The sequence below is a fragment of the Harpia harpyja genome, chromosome 10, assembly GCF_026419915.1.
Source record: "Harpia harpyja isolate bHarHar1 chromosome 10, bHarHar1 primary haplotype, whole genome shotgun sequence".
NCBI classification, from domain to species: Eukaryota; Metazoa; Chordata; class Aves; order Accipitriformes; family Accipitridae; genus Harpia; species Harpia harpyja.
Window position 1 is genome coordinate 7304749 of NC_068949.1, and position 26306 is coordinate 7331054.

General features: G+C 38.0%; 1 protein-coding gene across 1 annotated transcript in view; it reads left to right on the forward strand.

Moving 5' to 3' along the window:
• The window catches only part of PCDH15 (protocadherin related 15), a 725853-nt gene that overhangs the window by 37847 nt on the left and 661700 nt on the right, over window positions 1-26306 (forward strand). The gene's annotated exons all lie outside the window — the stretch shown is intronic.

Consider the following 26306-nt stretch of genomic DNA (forward strand, 5'->3'; position numbering starts at 1 on the left):
GTTGATTTTAAGGTATTTGGAAAATGTTGGTGTTTTGATGTAAACTGGCTGCTTGAATTTGGCATGTAGTAGTGAAATGCAGTCATCCAATATGTACATTATTTATTTTAAAGACTATGATGTTGAGAAATTGTATTTTAACATTTTTAAATGCCAGTGTCTGATTTTAGGGCTTAAAGTAAGAGAGGATCAACTTCAATAGTTAAATTTACTTTTTCTGCAGCCAAGGTAATTTATTTTCTTAACTTGATGACATTTTAATTTTCTGAATATAGTCATGGTCCCTTGGACAATATTGGTTAAAATGAATTCTAACAGAAAGTAGCAGAGCTTAATTGCAGTTGCACAGCAGCTGTGGTCAGTATAAAGGTATGGTGTCTTCCCTTTACTATTCATCTAAAAGTTGTAAGGAAACTGCAAGCTATGTATAGGATTATATTAAAAATACTGACAAGGTTTTCTATATCTACTACATCAATTTTCTGTATCTACATTTCATGAGGTTTAAAGAAAGTATCTCACTGTTGAAGGAAACACCTATGCTAGTATGCTGGCATGTATCTACCAGGAATGGCTTAGGAATTTTCTTGGGCTGTCAAGTTATATTGTTACAAATAATAATCTCCCTTTTTGCACTTTTGAAGAAAAATACCAGCTTTTCTTACAAGCTGCTACTCTGCCTTTTTTCTGAGATATGTTACATATTTTTGGGCTGCTGTTGTTTTCATTTTCTAGAAAAGTTTTATTTAGTGTTGTTTACATCCACAAATAATGTTTTTGGAAATATTGTGGTTTTCCATGGTTATGGGGAACCTCAGTTCAACACCTCAGTCAAATCAGTAGAACAACTTAAACACAGAACAAAAGAAAATAAAGACTTGTGACACAAAGGCTGTCCCTGTTGTTGAATTAAGAGGAGATGGATGGAATGCTAATTATTATTGACATTCAGCAATTCAGTAAGATCAGTTTACGATTTTGTTACCTTGACTTCAGGTTACTTTGACCTTTTATGGGTCATCCTCACTTTAGCTGAAACTAAAGATGTTGAAAAATGGAGTATCTCCCATGTTAATATGAGAAATTGTATGGCAAGCTTGTTAAATCATTGCTCTGTGAATTTTGGAAGTTGATCTCCAAAGCCTGAAGAGCTCTGGGTCTATCTGAGCAATAGTCTGCGCCACACAGTGGTGACTGTGACAAGAAGACATATTTTAGGCAGAATTGTCTCGTTAAAAATAAAAGGAGAAACAAAAGGGTAGTTCATTCTCCATGAGCAGTCTCAACCTTCAAATTGTCTTTCTCTACTGGTTCTGAAAATTGCTTTTGTGTATTTGATCTGAAAAGCATTCTTTCCAGGAGTCCCATATTGCTTTAGACAGAATATTTGAGGATAGCGAGTCTCATACTTTTACTTGCAATCTACTTTATACCCTCACTAATGCATATTGGCATTTAATCTAAGTCTGTCCCTCTTTCTGTGCTGTGCGACTTGATTTGCCACAAGCAGACAGAAGGATTGGGACTTAAGCAGCAAAGCCTCAAAGTGATGTCCATGAGCATCCCAGTTCCTTTCATGGTTAATCACTTTAGACTTATTAACCTTCCAGATAACCACAAAATAAGTAACACCTGCTCTGTACCAAAAGAGGAATGGCAAGGGACATTTTATAGGTTATGACAGTCATCTATGTAGCGTATAAATAGATTATTGAAAGGATTGAGTATCAGTAGATGCTATGGCTTTTGGTTTGAAGACTAATATTACTTATCTTCGAGTACTTTATCTGTATAAAATGAGGAATATATGAAAGGAAATGAAGCTGCATTCTAAGATGCAGGGGCTATGAGTCTCAAGAGCCTTTGAAGAAGTGCAATACTATATTTAGATTCCGTGGTACCCAGCTGAATAAAGTTGGAAGATGCAAACTTTGTGATATTTCAGTAAATGAATTATTTAACTATTGATTGATTTTTGTAATCCCTCTTGCATTTTATTTGATTTTTTTTTTCTCTTTTGTCAATGTGGTCGTCACTTTAAGTAAATGATTCCTAGGCCTTCTTCAGTGTCAAACAGGAACACTGGTCTTCACAGACAAGACTAGGAAAAACTGGAGATGGTGTTGGAATATGAAGGGCACTTAGACAATTGCATTGTTGTATTCCATCGGCATTTTGGTTTGGTTTTTTCTGGGGCTTTTTGTGGCAATCAGTGAAATATAATTCACTTCTTCCAGCAAGTTGGGAAAGTGAGCACCTTTTATACACCTCATGGAACAAAAGGTCTTTAACCACCTGGTGGTGGGGTGTAGAGGAGATGGTCAAGGCTTTTCCCACCTGAGAACAGACACAGGTTAGATGAGAAATTCCAGTTAGATGTAAGGAAAAATTTCTTCCATCAGAAGAGTAGTTAACCACTGGAAAAAGGGCCCAGACAAGCTGAAGAAACTCCATCCTTGGAGATTTTCAAGCCTAACCGGGCAAGGCCCTAAGCAACCTATTCACGTTGAACTGTACTGAGCAGGAGGTTGGGCTAGATGATCATTAAGACACAAAAAGGATTAATTCAACACGAGGTTTCCTCTGGCCAGTGCATTAGTTATAACGTTGGCATTATGCATAGATAGCATGTGGATGTTGTGTGTCTGCTAACTAATAGTTTCCTTCTAAATATTTGTACTACGTTCAAAATTATTCTCTAAATGCAGAGGACAGCATGAAATGGGCAGTGAGTTTGCAGAGTGATTTGTGTGTCTGTTATACTGATATCAAGCCCATGGAGATAGTGCTCTACCCAACATAGTACCATTGGTGACCAGGACCTGAAATACCACTTGGAAAAAATGCTTATAGCAATTCAGGATTCTAAGGGTAGGTAACTGTGGAAAAATTATGCACCCTTCCTCAGTATTTTCAAAAGCAGTTTTGAGGATAGCATGAGAACCTGCATCTAACTTCTCATTTGGGCTAAATTGACATAACATCTGTTTATCACAGTTGAGGATCTGGCCCTGTATTGCCTAACACGGTCTGACAAGAGCAGCAGGCGCTGGAGCAGAAAATTAATGTCATTGTGTCGTTCTCAGCCAGCGATGGAGAAAGAGCAAACGGTCAACACAGATGCTTGAATTCCCAAGTTTCTTTCATGAGAGTGCATTACAGAGCATTAGGTAACCACAAGGGCTTTTTACACATCCCTTTCTGGAGGGAAAACATTTATGATAGATTAAAATAAGACTGTTGCTTCCCCTTTAGTGGGAGTGAGATAAGGTTTATATATATAGTATTGAAAGAATGCTTTTAACCACAGTACAGCACAAAAACTTCTTGAGGTTCTGAAATGATTGAGAAATAAAATAATTTTAATGTGTTTCTCTTTTGTGGCTATCTGAAACAGCCTTGCCACTACCAGTTCCTGTAATGTAAATAAAATTAGTTACTACGGTTCTGTACAGACTGTCACTGAACTTCAATATTGTGTGTGGCATAGCAATTAAAATGCTGCTGTTGCTGTTGTTTACACACAGGTTTATCTGCCCCAAATAACTGATCAGTCATAATATTGGTGTAGAGTTCATGTGTAATTGGTGAATAGGAAATGCAGAAAACTCCAGTTTGTTGTTGATGCTCAGTGTTTGTTCTTTGAAGACCTAATGGTTACTCACGTGCAAGACACGTATTGGTGGGCTGTACTGCGTAATTAATCTTAAAGTAGCTATGACTGAGATGGTAACATATAGGAACACTTTTTTTAAGTTTTATTTTAAAAAATGCACAAGTAACCTTGAAGGTTTAGAAGTAAGAGGGGATTGCACTTGAGCTAAGTAGTGGCAGCGATGAAACAAAAATATTTTTTCTATGCGTTGAATTTTCCACTCAAATTCGGAATCCCTTTATGTAGGGTGATATGCTTCAAAGTTTTTGTAATGGAAATATAATTGGAATGGAAGAACTAGTTCAAGATTAAATTAATTCCTTTATTCTGGTGTGTGAATATTGTTGGGTCAGCAGCTTGATATCAGATTTGGGGGGTTAAATTTTGCTAAAAAGATGCAAATGCATTTTTAGCATGAATTCTATAGTTATGATAAATTTTGTCACTTGGCATAGATTTATTCATATAAAATAGTGAGTGCAGATAGGCAGGCCTGTGCAAATGTTGACAAAGTTTAAGTGAAGATCTTTCAATTTATTTTTCTATTTTCTTTTATGTTTATGCTGGCATTTCACTCAACTGTAAACAGAAAATCTTTCATTTTGGGAGTAGTTTCTAACTTAGATTAACTGTCCATGAAATTTACAAATTAGAGTTCTGTGAATAACTTTTTTTTTCCCACATTCCACATACTCCTTACATATCGCGCTTTTTGGTCGTTTAAATGGAAACATGACTGTCGGGACCAATACAAATAAGATGGAAACAATTATTCATTAGCTTGCATTAGTTCTACTGCATATTGCTTTTCTTCCCTGCTCTCTTCTTCTCTCTACTTTCGTTAAACCTTACAAGGGAAGGAACGTGCCCAGACTGGAGTAAGGCACTTGTTAAGTGATTCTTAAAGAAAAATGTCCATATATTAAGTTCATCTTTTTTGTTTCTGAATCTTTTTCTTGCATGTATTTCTTTTAGCTTTTCACAAACATACAGTTGCCTTCAGATGTCCTTACTAATTGAAAAAGATAATTCCTGGGGTAAGTAGCAGGTTAAGACTTCTATTTCTTTGCCATAAGGACCCTACCTTCCATTGACTTATTTTAATATGAAAATATGAAGTGTGCCTGACAAGGGAACTGCCTGTGTCTAAGTACCCTGCAGAAGTTACTGCTTCAGAAACTCAGAAGTATTATACTTAGGCTAATTTTATTTTATTTTAATTTTACTTCTACTGGAAAGTAGTTTGTGGAAAGGATACAGCAATTGAAGGAAGTGTCTTGGTGCTGTGAATTCGCAGGTGAGAAGTCAAACCTTTTAGTTGTAGATTTAGTTTTCAAGGTTAGGATTCAAGAAATCATCATCCGTAAGAGAACGGGAATGGAGTTTACACACCTTTTGGATTAGGTAGGCTGTTAAGTAACAGAAGTATATTGAAGAAAAATGCTTGAAATGTACAGTGAGACTTTTATTTTTAAGATGCTTATTTGAGTAAAAATAAAAAAGGATTTTATTTTTGTCAACTTGTTTGCTTTTAAAATTTTCACATGACATCTCCTTTGGGTATATTTTAGATTATTAAGTGTTTATTTTGATGGCATTTGTCTTCTCAAATACTGAGGTGTAGTAGAGAGAGCACAGGGTATAGCAGAGAGAGATTGCACAGACCCAATCTATTTCCTTCTTTCAAAGAAGATCTTTAAAATCTAAGTAGGAAAAAGAAAAGGGACAAGTATTGATTTGGAAATGGAGAAAAATCTGTATAACTTACTGATTTCTCTGTAGATGGTAAACATTTTGCAGCAGAACCATCCAGCGATATGGCAGTATAATATCACTGTGTTTCTACTTCCTAAACCTGATGCCTGGGGTAGCGCCTGGCAGCTGCAGGTGCTATGTAGGGAAAATCTAATACGTTCCAGAATGGGGAGTTCATGACAGTCTCTGCGCTCTGCTCATTTTGTGTTTTTGCTAACTTATAAGAGTACTGTAGAAGTAGATTCCTTGGAAGTGTTCGCAAGGTTATTTTACCTGGAAAGTTAAGTTAAAATATAGAGCATTACCTTTGAATGTGTAAATATGCAATAGGTGTAAAATACTGGCCTTAGCATCGTAAATATACAATGTGAAAATACCCATTTTCTATGTTCTGTGACAGCACTTCAGTAAAACATCTAGTGTAATGAATGAGGAACAAGTTTCATATAGCTGAACTTTAAAACAAACTTTATTGCTGGAGCTGCTGTTATATTCTAGAGTGAAGTACATTGTGATAACTTAAATATCTTTCCCACCTTTTGCTATTTGTGATTTAGTATTGTGGGTCATTTTAATTTTTACATAATTTTTGTACTCATATCTGCTTAGAAGCCAAATGGGATGAAAGGATGATTCATTAGTGCTCTCAAGTATGAGAATCAAAAGCTGCTCAGAATTTAAATTTGAGCACTTTAAATATTATACATAATTAATCTCATGTGAATGCCAGAAACTAGGAAGTTTGAATGTGTTAATTATACATAAAACATCTTTCATTTCACTCAGTAAATGTCAGGTGACCCAGATGTTGCTGGCATCCTGAACAATCTCAGGACATAAAGACCAGAAAATTCTAGAGGAAATGGGCACTTTAGCGCTAAGAGAAGAGACACTTTTTTTGGACACTGCTTTCCATAGAAGTACAAATACGCTATGTTTTCTGGAGTCCCAGAATGACCTGTATTGTGCTATGCCTGGCTCTCATGGTAGCTGTCCTCACTGCAGCTCAAAAAGTACCAATGGAATTGAATGACTTTCTGCTCTACTGCCTTATCCAAATACTTGAGTGTATCATTTTTGGTAGCTGCTGAAGTGGGCATTTCTTCATCATTTTCTTTCAGGTTACTAGGTCTCAGTTGTGCTTTTGCATGCGATTTATGTAATTCTCTTGATTTCCAAGCTGCAGGAATATACTTTGTTCTGGAGGCATTGCAGCAAATTAGCTTTCTTAACCTAGATGTAGTTTTCCATGACCTCTTAAGGGTGCCTATTCTGATGAAAGCACTAGGGAAACAGCCTGTTGTGTTTAAGAAAGGGAGATTTACTGAAAAATGGTAAAAAAAAAAAAAAAAAAAAAAAAGCTGTTGGTTTGAGCAGCTGAACCTTGAACAGGGCAGCACTGTGGGACTGAGGAGGCAGGAGAGGCTGCAAAGATGAATAAGGAGGGCGTGAGTGTTTGCCATGAAAAAGTCTGGGCTAAGCCTGTGTGGGAGGTTTTAACCCTGAGCTTCTTGAAGACTGTGGAGCCTGGAGGCCCACTGTCATCTCAGAACTACACGCTGTTGCTTTGGGCGTAAGAAAAAAAAAAAAAACAAACCAGTTATTTTGTTCATATCCTTGGGGCAGTAAAATTCAATTTTGTCTGTACTTGTTGAGCAGCATTATGCCTGCCCTGGAGAAAACTTTGTTTGTTCTGAAATAAAAATGATCAGGACTTGCAGAGGTTATTTAATTAGCTTTTTAAATACTGGGAAATGAAGGCTGTGTATGTTTTACAACCCTCTTAAATAAAATGAACATCTGTGAAAGTAAATGTGAAAACAATGATCTACTTTTAGTATATTCACAATCACAAGGTGAGAAATCTCACGAGGTAAATGACCATATTCTAATTCTAGAAGATACAATTCACTTTAGAAATGTGGTTTAATTTTTATCTTTTCATGCTGCAGATGTTTGCAGGAGACTGTAAATATGAGGTGGAGTTGCTAATGAATGAGACATGATGATGCTGAGAGTATGGATTTTAATCCTCAACCCCCCCCCCAACTCAAACCTAAAACTTCGGGTATTTCATATCCAAAGTTATTTTACAGTGATAGTTTAGTCATGTAATGAGTCTTTGCCTTAGAAATAGTATGTGTATATATAAAATAGGCATTATTGTAGTTTTAAACTACTTCTATAAAATTATTATGCATCTCATGATGCTGCTGGAGAAAATTTAGAAAAATATCACAGAGTATTGTTGTTGTACAGAAAAGCATTTCATTATATGAAGCAAGAATTCCAGGGAATAAAACTGATTCTCCATTAGGCTCCCACATTGACCACCACATTGCCAAAATAGGGAGCAGGGATGCTGCCCGACAAGGTCACTGATGAGACGAGGAAAGACCCAGAAACATCTGGTAGAAAAATGCATTCCGATTTCTGCATCTGCCTACTGCCCTTGCCAGCCTATGCCATGTGAAGGCTGGAAATTGGCTTTAAGAGTTGAACATTTTTAACTTTTTTATTTTTTTGAGGAAGAGAAATTACATCATTGCATAAAGAATCAATATTAAGCTAATCCTTAAAATTATATAGCTTCACCAGTACAATTCAATTTTAAATTCTAGTGCTATTTTGAGGGAAAGCTTGTTTTTCCAGTTCTGGGCATAGAGGAATACTTTTGGGATGATGCAGAGACTGAGGAAAGAGGAATCGAATGCTGAAGTTGAAGCTAAGTTGAAGCTGAAGTTAAGTACTTCTAGATTTAAGATCCCTCAGTACCTTCAGGGTGGTATTAAATATGATTTTAGAGAGGTTAAAAAGCAACAAGCAAGTACTACATGCAAAGGGTCCTTTTTCTGATGCAGAAATTTTAAGGCTTTATGTTAAATTTCTCGCTCTCTAGAAGATGGATAATGACAAAATCACTCTCTTATTCCCTATCCTTATTTTTTTTTTCCTTAATTGCCCATTACTAACTAGCTAAGGGCATGCCCTTAGCAAGTTGAAACTTCTGCATGGTCCACTACAGCTGCCCTTAAATGCAACAAGACCTTTTTATCCTAGGTGTGTTTAGGTTTAGGCACCCCAGAGATGTCTGGTTCCACTTGTCACTTTGATTTTCAGAATTAAACCTAAGCAGAGAGCTCTAAGTAGAATACATGATAGAAGTATTTATCTCCTATTGTGACTTTCTCCACCCTCTCACATGACAAAATCTGCAACCCTTATTCGCATAGTAATTTTTGGTACTGTTTCTTTTGTTAATGCAGACAGACTAAGGAGACACTTCTTCCATAGTTATTTGGCCAAACTTTTTTTTTTTCTCACATACTGTGTTGAACTAGGAAATTTTTCAGTTCAGAGATAAGAATAAAAGTTATGAATTTTAAGGACTGTATTTGTTAACAATAAAAGTGTTGTTATTAAAATAGCTGGCAGCAACAATATATCATATGTCTTTTGTGGTACTTAATTCATTTAATACAATAACATGCAGAAATTAGACCTTAGCAGATACTGCCTTTGTGGATATGGAAGTATTTTCTAGTGGAGTATAATTCTGTATTTTCAGTTCACATACATGGGCTGCTATATATTTGCTTTCCATAGTCATTTTTCACATACCCTTTACAAGCAGTCCACAAATCCCCATGCATTTTCAAGAACTGATAAAAATAGTTGTTACAATATTGTGCCACTTAGAGTGGTATAATTGTTCTGAAAGCAATAACTGTTGATTAACAAAAAGTAAATAAAATGTTGCTCAGCCACTTCTGCTGTGGAACTGCCCAGAAAAGAAGGCCTGCTAGGCAGTAAACCCTGTAAGGCATGCCAGCAAGTTTGCCCAAAACAGCATCCTGGCATTTTGGCTAGCAGCCATTAGCTGTTGGCAGATATTTAATTTCTTTTTACTAAACATTTTTAGTGCAATAATACAGTCTCTGAAAAGCCTCAAAGAGAAGCGCCAATTAACAACTGTTTTCTTGACTCTGTAACAGCATGCAATAGTGGTGTTTCTTAACCTTCCGTTTTGTTACTCTATTCTGTTCATAGAGTACTTGGTCTTACTATAGCATTTTTCCCTAAATAGAAGTTAAACTCCTTCTTTAGAAGCAAACATAAAATTAAAAACAAAAAGCAAACAAAAACACTAGACACCCAGAAGTAGTATACTTTGTACTTGACTGTGTTACATTTTGCTGCTGCTCTGACATTTGTCTGGAGTTGTAATACTGTTGTTTGAAAATGGCACATGGATTTTAGAGTTGCAGCTACCTTGAGTAAGCTTTGTTGCCTCCTTTTGCTCTACTGAATTATTCAGAGGAGGTGTTAAAGGTCTATATACAGCATTTTTCACTGTATACTAAATGGTATTTTCTGCTCCTGAAGATCTGTCAGTGCATGTATGAATGGAAGCTATTGCTGCTTTGGCACAGAAATAGATGTTACGTTAATTAGTTGATTCTGTGCTTACATGACTTCCTGAGAGGACTGGGAGCAAATGCTACCTCCCCCTGTGCTGCCTCTTAAAATTGGTTGCAATAACTGTAAGTCAGGAGCTGAGTCAAAGTCAATACTTACTTTTTTTTTTTCCTTGAACTGTACCCTTATGAAGCTCCTTAATTACAATAAATCATCCAATAAAGCAAGAAAATATTCATAATCCTCCTCCCATCCCCTAAAAAAGAGGAAAAGGTAGGATTGTTCTGCATCTTCACAATAAACAAAATACATGCTAGTATTGCTACCTTGATGTAAATTAGTATGCATATAAGGCACTGTTTTGTCACTAATCCTGACTAAGCTTCATCTCTACCAAAATCCGTTCTAGACATGGCTGGATTTTGCAGCAAGCAAGATCTCGTACAGTCATAAGTACAAAGTAGCCTTAACAGTTTGTGATGGGGTACATGAGTCCAAGCAGCAAGTGAGCGGGAAAAGAATGTACAGATTATTAAATCTAATAGAATAAAAATAATGAGCAGTATAGAAAGAAAAAAGAAAGGACTGAAAATGGGTAGGTGAGGAGAGAATAGAGATGCTGCAAAAGGAAAGTCCTGAAATTACTTTCTGAAATTGAAGTGATACATGGACAAATTATTTTTAAAAAGTCTTGTCTCAATTTTTTTTTTAATTTTTAAAATATTAATAGATTAGACATGTTTCCATTTCCATCCTTACGTTCATACTGCAGGGTTTGGTTTTCTGCTTTACTCTTTGAATCGAATTAGTGTCTATAAGAGTCATCCTCATTCAGTCTTTACAATTCTAAGTTAACTGGGCCAGATTCTGCATTTAGTTGTACTTGGCTGGGTAATAATGAGGTGTGACTTTTGAATCACTCCAAGGTCATCACGTAAATTCATACTGTTGCACTGATACTAGTGGAGTCATTTTATCACTGAAGTAGTTTTAGACTTGGACTTCTATGAAGTGAACCTATAGCTCTTTGTGATCTCTTGCTTTTGACAAACTTTGGTGTTTTCTCAGAGCCAATATATAACTGCATATTCCATCTAGCAAAGATAGCGGTTTTTTTCTTCGAAATTCTTCCTTGAGCACACTGCCATCGGGAAGCAAACCTCAGGGCTGACGAGCCAAATGCAGTTTGGTGGGGCTGTTACAGTTCCAGTGTAAGTGTGAGTACTTTCTTTGGATTTACAGCAATAATCCTTCTCGTGTGTTTCTGTGCCTTATCTGAACTGTGCCATGTAGCAAAGAAAGCTCTCGAGGCTAACTCCCTGTGTTTTCTGTATGATGAAATGCTTTACATTTACTAGCCTATGTGAGTACAGTTCAGAAATTTCTTCAGGTTTATCCTTGAGTGAAGGTGTTGTGCAGGGAACAGAGGGATGCATCCTCTTTTGTCTGACATTTGGTTAGTCTCTGTTCTAAGAATATCCAAGTTTGGTAGTTTGACCATGGATGTATAACTTAGAAGCTAGGAATAACATAGCATTATTGCAAAAAGAATGAAAATACAAACAGATCGCCTCTCTAAGAGTGCAGGTCATTATCAAATAGAAGGATTGAGTGTGAATCCAAATTTTTTTTTTTTTTTTTTTTTTTTTAGTACTAAGTTGAGAACTCAGGCTGTTGTTTTGCTAGTCACTGGCAGCTGGCATTTCTCTTATGACTGCTTAGAAGTCTTTAATATGTAGGTGGAACTCCTCATTTTTAATATATCTAGATTTTGATGTAAAAAAAAAAAAATACTGTATGTTTACATGATAGAAAACCAGTAACGTAGCAGCTACAAAATACAAGCGGACCAAAGCTTCAGCCTCTTTCCCTCTGTCAGCCTCAATATGCTTTAAATGTGGGTTATGTCCATGTTCACAAAGAGCTGGAACTTTTCTGTTTCTTGAGGATTATGCCTCTCACTGCAGTGGTTCTGCACCCTTGTGGAAGTGCTTGCTTGTGTCTGTTTTTACATAAATGGACAAGGCAAGTGTGATGGGTGGTGCTGTGACTGGGTGAGACAGCTTCCAAAATCCGGTGTGGGTGTGTTGCACTGCACGGAAGAACAGCAGTTCTTGTGGAAGCAAACATGCATGTCCTTGAGGCAGGAGGGCTGTGCTAGTGCTGCCATCATTAGCAGAGAACATTTGCCATATTGCATTTTGTGTGTTGGTACTGCTGTACATTGCCCAGATGTGCTGTGTCAAATATTTAATGGTTTTTTGCAGTGTTGTCTATAGATTCTGTTCCAACATAAGCCTCTTGGACTGGAGAGGCCATCGGGTGGCTGCTCTTTCAGCTAGCTGTGCCAGATAATCCTTCTGCACATTAATCAAGATGGTCTTAAATTGAGTAGGTCATTTTGTTCTTGTGTTTCCTACAGTGAGGCTGTTCTGAACATACTGCTTCATAGTACCTATGGCTCTTTTACACACATTTATATTTCTGCCAACAAGTTTCATTTTGCTTAGCTTAGTTTGTTTGCCCTTCACACAGTTGGTGTATGTAGAAAGTAACAATATATTCTCTTGCCCTTCATTTTGCCAGATTTAGGAAGTTAAGTGCATCCTGCCTTGTTTTGTTAAACAGTCTGTAGGTACTTCTTCCTCCCTAATTCTGTATACTTCTCTTCATCTTATGTACACTGAAAAAAAAGATTAATTTCAAGTACATAGGCAGGACAAGATGTCATACTGAAGATAAAACCTCATGTGTTACTCCTCAAGATCTTAGCAGTCCTCTAGCTCTACCTGAAACCAGACAAAACGGACTTTGCAAAAAGAAGTAGAAAAGCTCATGATTAAAATAGCATTTTAAAAATGTCTCACATGTAAGCAGTTTGTGAAAAGGAGACATTAAATTGTAAAATCACTTACGCAGTTGGCATGTTTTGCTATATGTGTGTCAAGTAACTTGCAAGTTTATGGCATTTGAGTTATGATTTAGTATTTTTTATGATAAAAAATTTAGAGCACTGGATTTAACTGTGCAAGATGCAGAAAGAGCTGAAGCTGTTCTGCTCAGGTTTTCCTTTACCAATCATATAGTTTGATCATATAGACTGATTGTTTTAGGTTTGTTTTTATTTTTTTCATTCAGTGGTAGATTTAGATTAATTTTTCTGTGAACTGTTTTGGCCCATATGGTCATTCAGAAGTATCTTCCTGTTCTCCCCTGGACTGATCCTTTGCCTCTCCACTGATAAATAATGGATTTAAGGAATCCAGAGTGACAGCAATTGGTCTGTGATACAAAAGGCACGTTCTGATTTGCTGTTTGAAGTTACTGCAAGGTATGTTAAATTGAGCCTCTGCTGACCTGACTCAGAAAGTTAACTTTTTTTCGTTCTTATGATATTTGTGTGTTTTTACACTGCCTGTCGTTAGCTGAGAACAGAGTGCTCTGTAGCACTAATGAGACGTTTCTAGGCTAGTTAGTCATCTGTGTGTGAAACTCAGAATCAGGAAGTAACAACCAGAGGGTTTTCAGTACGCTGTAATAATCTATTTGTTTATCAGATATTTGAAATGTATCAAGACAAGACACACTTTCATAAACTCCTGATGTCATAAAGTTTTCAACTTTCCTCTGGTACAATAAGCATACAAATATACTACAAGAATATTTACATCTGACAGTTTGGATCCTTCTGCAGAACATATTCTTCAGTCTGTGAGGACTTGCCTGTCAGTGCAAGCAGTTCAGAGAGCAAGTGCTCACAAGCTCAGTACAGCAGCTTTTTCTTGGCCTTGCCAGAAGGGATGCTACTGCTGCTCTGCAGATCTGGCTGCAACGTTGTGATGAACCTTGCTGCTCCTTGTGCATGTCTTGGATTGAAATTTAGCTTACCGCTAGGCTCTCTTTAGACATGCTTTGAACTGGTACACTCTTGTTTTGGTGTATAATGTGATACATATAATTGATGTGTGTATATATTATAAGGATAAATATTTTTATGAAATGCAGTGAATCTTAAGGAAATGAACAACTCAGAAAATAGGAAATATCACAGCTGATCTTACAAATGTGCAGTGCTGTTATGCTGAATATAAGCATTTGGTGAAGCCTCTGAAAATGAGAGGTTTGATCATATACCGAGCCTTTCTCCAGTGTCTGTGGTATAAATCACAGGTTGTAACCCAGAATATGTTCTGCAGTAATTTTTTGAGGTAGAAGAGTGGAGCCTTCAAAAGTTTTGACAGGTTGCTTAATATGTAGTCTGTTACTGTAAAGATAATATCCTGTTTTCCCATAGGTTATGTACATCACTCGGTAGTGACACATGGTGCTCTGATGCAGACACAAATTCAGATCATGTAGTTCCATAGGACTGTTGCCCATTTTATCTAGAAATTGCAAAATGCATCGTACATGAAGCAGTACTAGAAAAGCATGTCTGTCAAAGCTCCTGAACACTGCACTAGATAGATGGATTCTCTCCCTCCTTCTGTGCTGCAGCCCCATTACTGAAGGTGGGCAGCTGGCCTAACCCAGACTACTTGGTTATTTCTGCTTCTGTATTCCATTGTTCTTGAGTTGTAGAAGCTCAGAAATGTGAGTAAATTCAGCATGTGACAGAGTTAGTTACTGTGAAAACTGGGACACTTCTAATTGACTGTTGAAACCAGTAAACTCTTTATTGCTTTTATTGTCCTCTATCCTCTGCTTCTAGTCTGTCTAGTGGGGAAAGCAGCTCCCTGTGTGTTGGGAATATCAGTTGTTTGTGGCTCAGACTCTGTGCTGCTCTACTGCTGGTGAGCATTACAGAGAAACTCAGGAGGGAGTGTCTAATATAGCATGGCAGTTTCTCAGTGTTGTGCAGTGAACAAAATCTAGGATCACACTCTGAAGAAGAAGATATATTAGGTTGATTAGTAACATGGTTTTGTCCAACCTGTAAAATTTTTCACAAAGAGATCCCATGGAAAAGGTATTACACAGTCAGGCATTATATCACAGAAAACATACCCCAAGGGGCCAAAATAAGGTTGTACAAGCAGCCTTTTTCTGACAGCACTTCTCAGGGGTTGATATTTTAGCCTTATTTGTGCTTTTGTAAGTCACGTATGCACTCAGAATCAACTTCACTGTTTTAATGGCTGGGTCTCAATGCATGAGAGTGGGCAAGCAGTGTGGGAAGGCGAGGCTTGTAGGGCTGGTGGTGTGAAAGCTTCAATCTTCCTGTTGCAGTTATCCCCAAAGCTACGTTTAGCTGTGTAACCATGGCATGGATGGGTGATGTCTCCTCTAACACAGTCTGTGTTTCTCACTTGTGACCTGTAGGGAACACCTTTTGATGAAGTATAACCCCAATGTTTGTTATAGGATGACTTCTGCACCCTGTGGTTTTGTTGCTGCAGTCTAATGTCTCATCTTTGTTTCCTTGTCATCCCTGTAAGCCCCTGCTCCCTCCCCACCATTCTATCTGTACCTTTTGGTCTCCTTTGCATCAGCATAAAAGCAGACCATGAGGCTGTCCCTCCAACTTGAAATAGAGTATTGCCACCTAGTCCCTCCTCGTGTATTCCTTGCTTGACTTTTCCCCTTGACTTCTCATTTTAGGGCAGTGTGGAAGATTTTGTGGTCTGGTGATCTGTTGAGAGAACAGACTTGTGAAAAATTGGGAAGGCTTTTAGACCTACAGCTGTTTTGAACTTAGGTGGAATGTAAATAGAAACATAAGGTAAGAAGATAGCTGCTCTATTTTCCAAGCTTTCTGGATGTAGTTTCAAAAGTCAGTTTCATGTCACATGTATGTGAATAGCTTAAACTAATTTATTCCAAGAATTTTCCAATACTAAAGTCTGTATTGGTCTCCCTGGTTTTGCCCATCTGATAAAGAGTTAATTCAAACAAAATTGAAAGTTACAACACTTTTTTTTTGAGCATCTGCTTTTATTGTTGCTGTCCCCTTCACTGGAATAAGCTCTATTATGTATTTAACTATGCTGCTGATGACAAAACACAGGCTGCTCTGACCTCTACAATTTCTGTCAAAGTTCCCATATCAGTTTTCTTTCAGTTGTTATTTTACTACCATTTAGTAACTCATTATTTCCATAAATTCTCTGCTTTTGGTGCCCTGCTGGCACCAGCTGCTGACAGAGGTCCACAAATGCCCTGATGGGCGCAACAGATAAGACATTTTATGACGAGTCCTCTCCTCCTGACTGCACCTACTGAATGATTTTTAGCAATGGAGAAACGCAGTACACTCCTCCAGAAGTACTCTGTTGTTTGCTGAGACAATGCAGCTGCACTAAAATGCATCTTGTGTACAGAGTATTTTGCATTTGTTCAGTTTTTGTGCCAAATGGAAAGGAGCGTTACAGTCATCATCAGAGCTTCAGCCTTGAACTCTTTTGTGCTGCTTTTGTGTTTCATAGGGAGGTTCTTCAGTTGGTGGTACAGGAATGTTGCTACTGCTGGAGCAGCTGTGATGTCTGAGTTAGAAATGTTTGGAACAGCCTGGTGGTCACCATCTCATTTCTAAAAATAACAGATGGGAAATTAATTCAGTCCTGGAGTCTTGCTTGGTCTCCTTCCTCTTGTCTTGGAAAGCATAAGGAGAGAAAACACCTTTGTGTTCCTGGTGGAGAAGGTCCTCTGAGGCCTTTTACCAGAACACAGATTGGGGTAATAGGAGATCCTGGCTTTCCCTGCTTTTACTGGAAGGTCCTACATGCTCTACATCATGCAGTGTTGCTGAGGGCAGGAGTGTAAGATCAGATAAGAAGAATCCTGTTTGGATTTATTTAGAAGGACGACAATTAAAATATTCCATCAGCTCAGGAAACACCAGGAAAAGATGGTTCTTCACAGTTGAATTGTGGAATTCCAGAGAAAACTTCTATTTCATCTCCTACAGCCTCGTCCCTTTCTATTCTTAAAGGCATAGAGAAGATAACAGCCTCTCTTAGACCTTCTTCCGAACAACAAAGAAGAAAATAGAAAATTTTACAGTGGAATGTGCTCTGCAACCTAAGTATTGACTGCAAGCAGTTTTTTTTTTTTTTCCCTGGGATAGCCAATAATTCCAGAAATCAAAGTCCGGAAAATGTGTAAAGAACTTTGAAACTGATAAAGGATATGCTGCTATCTTCATACTGATACCAGTCAACGTTGTGTTTTAAAACACTTTGCCTAATTCAGCATATTAAAAGATGACATATTTATTCTGTTTATTATGAAGAATAAAAAGGAAATTAAAAGATCTCTTGAAAGATTTTTTGCCCTTTACAATTGCTCCTTTTTCTGCTAAGAGTTAAAAAAAAAAATAATGATAAAGCTGCCAAAATGATATACAGATCTTATCTCAGGCGTGACTGCTACATAGTCTGTTTCGTTAGCAATGGACTTCTAGCTGTTTAATCATTTGGATTATGTCTGTCTTTTGTGAAAACAAAATTGCTTGGTTTAAGGCCAGTTACAAATAACAAAAGAGTGTGAAATCTCAGTCATTTTTAAGAAGGCTGCTGCACTGATTAGAATAAGATTCTTCTATTAGCTTCAGAATAATCACACAGACAAACAAAACAAAAAGTACTGCAACACAGTATTCCTTGCATTCATAAATCTTTTATTTCAGAGACTGTATGGCAATGTTAATAGTTTGATTACTTTGTAAGGGAAAGCGGAGCTTAAGGAGAAGAGTATAATGACATTAAACAGAGGACTTGTTATTGAGCATCTTAGAAGGAATCCTGGCAGCTAAGGATGTGAGATGATGCCTTATAAGAGCTTTATCATTTAACTTGTTTGACTGCTGGCTAATGTATAATACAGTGAGTGCAAATGGCGTGCAATGCAAAGGACATGTTTTCCCTTTGTGTTTTAGGTCTTTGTTTTCCAGCACAAAGCATAATTCTTGAAAAGCTTAGCACAGAAATACAGCAAACTGCATTCTTTGGAATGCACATGTCCCACAACTCCTCCATGGCATTAGCTTTTTGTGTGTGCGTCTGTCTTATTTACTGGGTTAGAAAAGGGTAATCTTTACGTCAGATTCAAACGAAAAGAAGCTGTTTCTCCAGGTGGTGGGTACCGATTTTACCCCCATCCACATTCACTCTGGGGCTCTCCTAATTTTAAAAACAGAAAGAAAATCCTATCCCATCCAGAAGCAGCTTTGGTTTGGAGTTGACTTGGGAATCATAATAGGCTTTCAAAAATCTTGCTAGGCTAAACCTGAAGCCAGAACTGGGAGGAAATATATTATTTCAGTAGCTCAGCACAATTAAGGTAAAAGGAATAAATAAAAGTCACAGCATAAGTCTCCGGTAGCCTTGAAAACAACTCTGTTGTCTCCACCATTTTTCTGCAATTTTTTCATTATTCATTTTTTTTATATGTTACATTTTATGTTCAAATCATAACTGGATTTCTCAGTCCTTTGGCTAGTACAAGCTTCTCCAATGATCCTCCCCACTTCCTCTCTTTTTGGCTTGTCTTTCTATGAGTGATGTCCTTTGTTGCAGCTACTCTAGTTTTAACTTAGGTAGTGGGAATGGGAACAGTCGGAAATTACTTCTGCAAGTGTTCATGTGAGCCAAGAACTTTTTATGATGGGTAACTGCTAAGTTTCTGGAGAGCAGTAGGGTAAGCATTCACTTCTGTAGCCATAATTATATTTCAGTAGTCACTCTGCTGGAGGAGCTGATCCGTTGTGAGGCAATTAACAGAACTGCTGTTTAGATCTATAAATTTATATCTAAACATATACCTGTCATTTTCAATGATTTATAAATATGCCTCAAACATTATCTGGACCTTCAGGGATCCTTGAGTGTTTGTGTCTTAAGTATTTGATTTTAGGACCATACCTATAATCATGTTAGCCTCTTCCTTTCATCAAGTACTTTGGGTTTTTTTTAATGTTTATGTTGAAAACTTAGGAAGATTTGCATCAAACTATTATAATTAAAAAGTCAGGTACTAAATTCAGTCTGCATCATACTGCAAAATTAATTCGAGAGCCATCTCTAATGATGGGGGAATACTTCTTGCATGATTAGATAGCTTCAGGCACAGAGGAAAAACCCTTTAATTAGCTTGGAGAAGATAAGTTGCCTTGTCTGAGTCATTGCAAGGTACTTTGACTACTTGTCTTTGGCTCTAGGTGCCGCTAATGCTGAGAAAAAGTCTGTTGTGGAAAGTTTTCGGGAAGTATTTTCCTTAAAAAATAACAAGATGATGACTGAATTATTTCCTTAATTCAAGTTTGTTCTTTTTTTCACCCGTGATGTTAATATGTAAGTATCTTAATTCACCTTTGAACATCAAAATTGCCTTTTAGCAGGGTAACCTGACTTCTATTCAGCTGTTCTCAAAATAATTCTCATAGTTATTCATATTATTTGATTGTTAACAATGGAACATAATGATTTCAGAGATAGCATTGACCATTGAGAGCAGCCTGTTAACTTTTTTTATTTCAGTGTACATTTCCCAGTAATTTTGTTTGCTTAAAAAAACCCAACCAAACAAACAAACAACCTTTATCACCACATCAGTGGCATTCTTCAGTCCTTGCAATCTCTTAAGATTGGGACTCTGTTTTAAGAATTCAAACAAATACTGCCCTTTCTAGGCAGTGCAAGAGCAACGTAGGAATAGTCATCAGTTTAGAGCTTCCTGTCAAGTTTTATACACACTGGTTAAAGCATAGATCAGTTAGAAATGTATCATTCAGAAACCATTGCCACTTAAAGGAATATATATCCTTTATATGGCCTAGACATGAAAAGCCCTGAAGGAAAGAATATGCCTTTGTAAAGGTTTGATTAGATACATGGGCTAGCAGTACAGTAAATTTTCTAAAATCAGTATAACAGTGAGTTTTACAAATACCTTCAGTCAACCTTATGACAGACTTATCTTTAAATTTTTTAAGGTAGTCTGGTAACAGACACGCTGCTAGACCTATTTTTTTATCTGTGCCACTTGGGGGGGGGGGGGGGTTGGACAGTAAAGGAGAGTGATAGCTGTAATTTTTTTTAATGATGATTATGTATATCATAGTTTACTTTTTGATTGTATTGTGTCTGAATACAGTGAGATAAATACAGGCTGTTAAGAAGAGCAAAGAAGAAAGACAGTAGTGACCAATTTTAAGACGCTGCTGAGTCCAGTACTTAAAGTGAGTTAATGGAAAACAGAGGAGCTTTGAGACACTCCATTCCTGGCATACACCACCAACACACCTGCTTTTCTGCCAAGGGTAGAGAACACAAGATTCAAGGGGCTGTTTAGCCATCTGACCTGTGGATGAGTCTGCCTCCAGGAACGTTTTGGGTAGAGATCCACTGAAGGCCCCCACTGCTCAGCCCATACTAAGGTGATTCTTAGGCTTTCCAGGTGGGCATCATTCTCTTGTGACCAAACCTTGTCCTGATGATGAACTTCCTTTATTATATGGGCAGATAATACTAGAAAGAGAGTGCAGAAAATCAATCCCTGGCCACTTACTGTATCCTGGATCTGTTACTACTATAGCGAGGTGCAAGAGTGCTGAAAAGATCAGAAGAAACATAGGATTTCAGGCAAGGGAATCTTGCTTGGTGTGGGATAAAGTTGTAAACAGCTGTGCTGTGCTTTCTTTGGAAACTCAGTTTCATGTTTATTAGCTACACAGCAGTGCATTGATAAGTGTTCTTGCCTAGGTACCAGCATCTGCAGTGAGAGTGGTGGGAGCTGCCAATATTTATTTTGCTGGCTTGTGATGTTGTGGTGGGCTGTGTATGATGTAGATCTAGTACTTATTTGTCTCATACTGTAATGCCTAACGGGGTTTGGGAATCCCTCTTCCAGGTGATTTTGATGTGCTAGGAGCAATAGAATTAATTCTTGCCTGAGCAGGGCAAGCAGGAACTGGAATAATTTCCTCAGGTGATTTCAGTATTCTTTTGGAAATTGTCTTGGCTGCCAACCATTTCAGGCCTAGGATACTGGAAATTATTTATAAAGCCACCATGCATCAGGGACATGCATCACAGAATCTTTATTTAAAGTAGGTGCTAGTTCTCCAGTTTGCAGTGTGGTAAGTGGAAGCATTAGCATCCTGGGGTCATCTCTGCATCCTCAGGGTTGACAGGTCCCGCTTTCGACATCATGTAATTACTGTCTGAGAGTTGAATTACTTAGTGTTCTGTATTTCATACCCAGCGAAGGGATGAATTTTATTTACTGCCTCAAGAGCTGGTTATTTCATGTGTGGATAGGTATATTCATGAAGTTTTTGAGAGAGACCTGTTCAGTCACTGCCCTTGCTCTACCACGATTTGTTTTTTCTATCCAAGCAATAGATTATCTATCTTGATGAAGGGGAAGCCATATGAGCTGTACTTAAAGGATGTAAAAGGTTTTTTTAATTTTTCTAATCTAATGTGCAGTAAAAAAAATTTTATCTTAAGAGGTCGCCCTTCTTCATCGCTTCATACAATTTCACTTCTCTTAGGCCATTCTGAATAACATGTTCTTCACAAATCTAAGAACAATGGGGGAAAGGAGTCTGCTGGGTTTTAGCTGTACTCATCTTTCAGTGATTTGTAAAATGTTTCGGAGTCACATTAGTTTAAGTAAGCACTTCAAAAAATTTAGAAGAAGCTCTGTACTAATCTCTGTAAAGTGACATTGGTCTGCAGAGAGTGCTGTTTTTAATTTCTGTACTATTTTATTTCCTAAAAGGCTTTAATGTTCTTTTTTGCAGCTATAAGCAAATATATTTTTCTCTAGAACATGGTTGACCTAGAATAGACTACATTTTAATCTCATCAGGAAAAAAGTTTCAATATTTATTGTCTTGAATTAATTTGGTGATTAGTTTATTTTTAAATACTGACTTAGATGACTTTACGTTGGTAAACAATCGCAATAGCTAAAGGAAAGAAGGATGATCCTGAGGTCCCCACACTACCTGCAGTGTAAGTTCTCACAAGGTTTTAGTAGAAAATGTTAATTTTATTTTGCAGCTAAAATTAACTACAACTGTGAAAATTATGCTAGACTTCTTTGGATCTTGTTTGCCCTAGTTTAATAAGAAAACTTTTGCTTTTAGTTTGAAACTGTTTTTCACTTTCCACTTTTTGGCAAACCACGTAATGAAATGGAGGCATCTATTCTGCAGTTGTTTAGAACCAATTTAGCATTTTGTCACCATAGAAGAAACCCCTTTCTTAAAACATCTGAGGAAGCCGCCATTTTAACGCATAAGCTAGGGTATTTGCACTTTTCTGAAACACGTGGAGAAAGAACGCACAAGAGATCTTTGTTCCTCAGTTGTTCAAAGTTAGGCTTTCTTTTCACCCAGGGAACTGCTGATCAGTAAAACCATCTGGCAAAGAGTGAGTGTTATGGAGAGAGTCTGAGGCAACTGTTCTGTAGGCGAGCAGGGCTGAAATGCAAGGTATGTGATCTGAGACCCACTGAAGAGCAGGAACCTCCTGCCCCTGTGTCTTGTGGACCTGAAAGGATGGACTGAAGAGTAACCAGAGAAGATGAAGGAAGCCAGAAAACAGGGATCTGGTATGCAACCAGCTATGGTAACTTAGTTTTAGATGGTGATGCCTGCAGAAGACAGCAGTGGACTTCCAGGATTGAATTCTCTTCAGATGTCAGTCATTCTTTATATGGAACAATTAATCCACTTCTTAGTGGTTAAGGTCCCTGGTCCAGGGGTAGAGATCAGGGTTGCAGCAGACATGAATGGGATGTGACTGACGGGAATAAGAGGCTTGTGCCTTGACTAAATTGTAATGAAAGGTCCTTCCTATGACTTAATGTGTAGTTAATGTTGCTATTTCAGTATCCTACTGTCACGTTGAAAATTGCATGGAGAAAATATGCTTATCTTAGGATAACTGCGCCATTTTCCCTTTTCTTTGGTATTTGACTTTCTCTGACCTCTGAAGGCCCATGCCTCAACTGAAACTGCCCTGCTCTTTTTCTTCTGCAGATCATACTCCTTCCTCTTTCCTCTGTTAAGAACATTTAGGAACAGTGAACCAGCTGGAAAATCTAAGTTGTGCTAATAATAAAGGAAAGATTTTAAAGAGATCTTGGCTAATCAAGATTATGTACTTAAGTGTTATTACTGAAAGCTAGATCTGGTGAGCCTTTTATAGCTTTTGGAATTGGAATGGCTGTTCAAAATCATTTTGTATTACAGAGTGTTTTCATATAGTTTCTTCCATGGTCTATTTTTCCAAATATAATTCTTCACAATTGACTCTACATTTTGCACCAGTTTGCAGATTACCCCCCTGCCTATGTCCTGGGGTAATGGTAGACTCTACGTAAATGTCCCTGTATCAGTTAAACTTTTTATTTTCCTGCAGTTTTATTTTATTCACATGTCTTAAGGGAAATCTCTTCCAGCCCTTTAATACCCCAAACAAGGAAGCAAGCTAGCCTGAGTATTCTGTTTCAGCCTGGGCATTGTTTGTCTTTATCAGCAAGACAGGATGAGCTGTGGAGAGGGCAACGTTGCTTCTTACATCTCTGAGCATGAGCCCAGGCACCTGCATGAGAAACCCTGAAGCTCTCCAGGAGTCTTGAAGTCTAGGTTATCGTGATCACAACTTGCTCTGCTCTTACATTTTTACTACTAACGATATGCACCAAGTGCATCTTGTTGCCATTAGTGCATCGATGTTAATTTTGGTTTTTGTGTTACACCCTTACCAGCAGTTCATAGTGTTGTGCTCAGTAGAATGCCAGTAAGAAAGTTAGCCAGAGATGGGTTGTTGATAGATTTATTTTAATTCCCCCAGTGTAATGTGCAGTGTGATTAGAGATGATACGATATGTGGAAAAGCATATTATTTTAAAATGTAAATAAATGTAGCTGTTTTGAAGAAACAAAGGTAGCAATTCAGAGTTCCAACAACGTGAGGAAAATGTGCAAAACTAGCACTCTGCTAAAGAACAATTTCTCCCATAAAGTGAATAGTCAAAGCTTGTACTTTCAAATATTTGTTCTGTTAAGACTGAATGATATATTGTAATCCACTACCATTGGGGTGCAATGGATATACAACTCTTCATTGTTTCTGCCATTGGGGTACAATGGCTGTATGATTCTCTGTTGGTTTTGATTGCAAGACAAAGAATAAGAAGAAATCCAAGATGAAACGAATTATGTTTCAACTGACTTATTAATATTTGATTTATCTATTTTTGTTACATGAGAGGAGCAGTATAGTGATTTTACTAATATGCATGAGCATCTCAGTGTAAAGTTTGGAAAGCCTGGTTTTACTGCTCTTATTGATGGCAAAATAAGAAAAAAATGGCACGATGCTGCAACAGTTGTACTGATTCTAGACTTGCTATCTATTTTAAATTGGTTTAAAAATTATGTTTGTATCAGAAATTAATATGATGACATTAAAATTAGAGATGATTAGGTGAACTGTTATGCCAGTTCTGAAAAATTCAAAAATAGCTTGAGGCATAGTAAGCAACTTCGTTATATTAATGTAAAATATTTTACTATCGTTAAAAATTAAAGTACATTCCAAAAGTTATTTAAGCTCCTAGAAAAAAATAAAAAATTATTTATTTTTTTTAGAGTTATTGTTTTGTTTTGAAATGAAACGTTAGCTCCAGGTATTTTCAGGGCATCTGTCTGATCTCAAAGAAAATACTGTACAAAAAATATTATCAAGCTTGAAAAGAAATACCAACGTTTGTATTACCCTTTCTTTCCTCCCTCTGCACTTCTTAATATGAAATTCTTTTATTAATTGTCAGAAACAACTACAAAGCAGCGATGCACAGCTCCTACTAATTTTGTTTTCCTCATACTGTATCGTTGTTTTCACAAACTGCGCTTGCTAGTAATAGCTATGAGATGCACAGATTAGAGTGATTGTCATGGGAACATTTTATAATTCTTTGAAAGTTTATCATAATCTTGCTGTACTTCAGTGTCCTCATGTGAATTATGAAAACGTGTTACTTTCTGGCCCTACACAGGAGCCATGAGAATGAAATCGTGTCTCGCCAGGTGTCAGGGATAACGAGGCCGCACACGAAATTGTAAGAGAACTCTTTTTTTGGTGAGATTCCTTTGCGTTCATGCACACACAATTATGAAATCTGCTTTTTGTTCTTATTTTCTGCATTTGATGTTTCATATTCCCCTTTGCTTATAGACAGACTATTCTGGACCAACAAGCTACCCCTTGTAGCAAAGTATTAGAACAAAATGGTGTCAGGAGCCAACAATTTACATTGCCTGCCTTGCTGCATGTAACCGTTCCCTCACAGCAACCTGCACTGGGGCAGAGCCAGAGGAGGAGGAGCTGCTGCCAGATGAGGTGGTTGAGACTTGCAGGGTGTCACTACCACTTTCAAATTGGTGGCAGGGCCTGTGAGGTACTGAAAATTGCGCTATAGATTATTCACTTACCTGTAGGTGGAGGTGTGCTTCGCTGTGGTTTCTTGTTAGTAGGCGGTGCATTAAGGCAGACAACTATTCTGCTTGGTTTTTCAGGGAAATCCATTTTGGGCAGAGCAGAAAGCCGAAGGAAAGGCAGTTATGGGGGCGGTTGCTAATTAATCTGAAGTCTGAACCACTTTTCAGGCAAAATTTAAGTTTCTTTCCCACCAGACTTGTTACTAATTTTACCTTTTTTAAAAGGGAAATGTGGTGAGCCATCTCTGTGGCACGCTTGGGGTTTAGTTTCTGCAGGAAGAGGGAGGTGACTGAGGGTGGAGGAGTGATCCAGAATGTTCTGGAACAATCTGGAATCTCTGGGGGTGGGACTGGATTGAGATCCCTCCCGGCAGCCAATCGCGGAGCGTCTCAGGGAGAGGTGCAGGCCAATCGCAGTGTGCGGTGCCCCCACGTGCTGCCTGCCTGAGGGCACTGGGGGCAGCCCCAGCCCTGAGGCGGAGTGGGTTTAGGGGATGCCTGAAGGTGGAGGAAGGGGGCAGGAAGGGTAGATGTGAGGGTGCTAGGGTGGGGGGGGAAGAAAGGGGCCATCTGGGGAAGGTTTGGCCAGCCTCTGCCGGGGGAGAGATCGAGGGCCTCGGAGAGACCAGGGCAGAAGGAAGCCGGTGTGCAGTGAGCTGCTGAAGCCGGCATTTCAGCTGGCCGTGGACCCAGGTGACCCCTTGTAACGTGAGGCATGTGTGGGTGAGAAGGAGTAACTAGGAACGCGCTATGTGATATCAAGCTTGGGTTGATAAAGATGTGAATCTGTTGGAATGCCCCCCTTGCACTGCATCTGTTTATCCCTTGACAGTTGATGAACAAATACCCTCAAAGAATATACTATCAAATTACATGTAGGAGCCTTATGTTATCTAGGCTTACGCAAACACTTTTGGTATGTTGCAGGTGTGTGTCTGACTTGCATGTCTTGTTTATATACTTGTTTGTTTAATGTTGATGCAAAAGCAAAACAAACCCTGCTTTTTGTTTCTTACACAG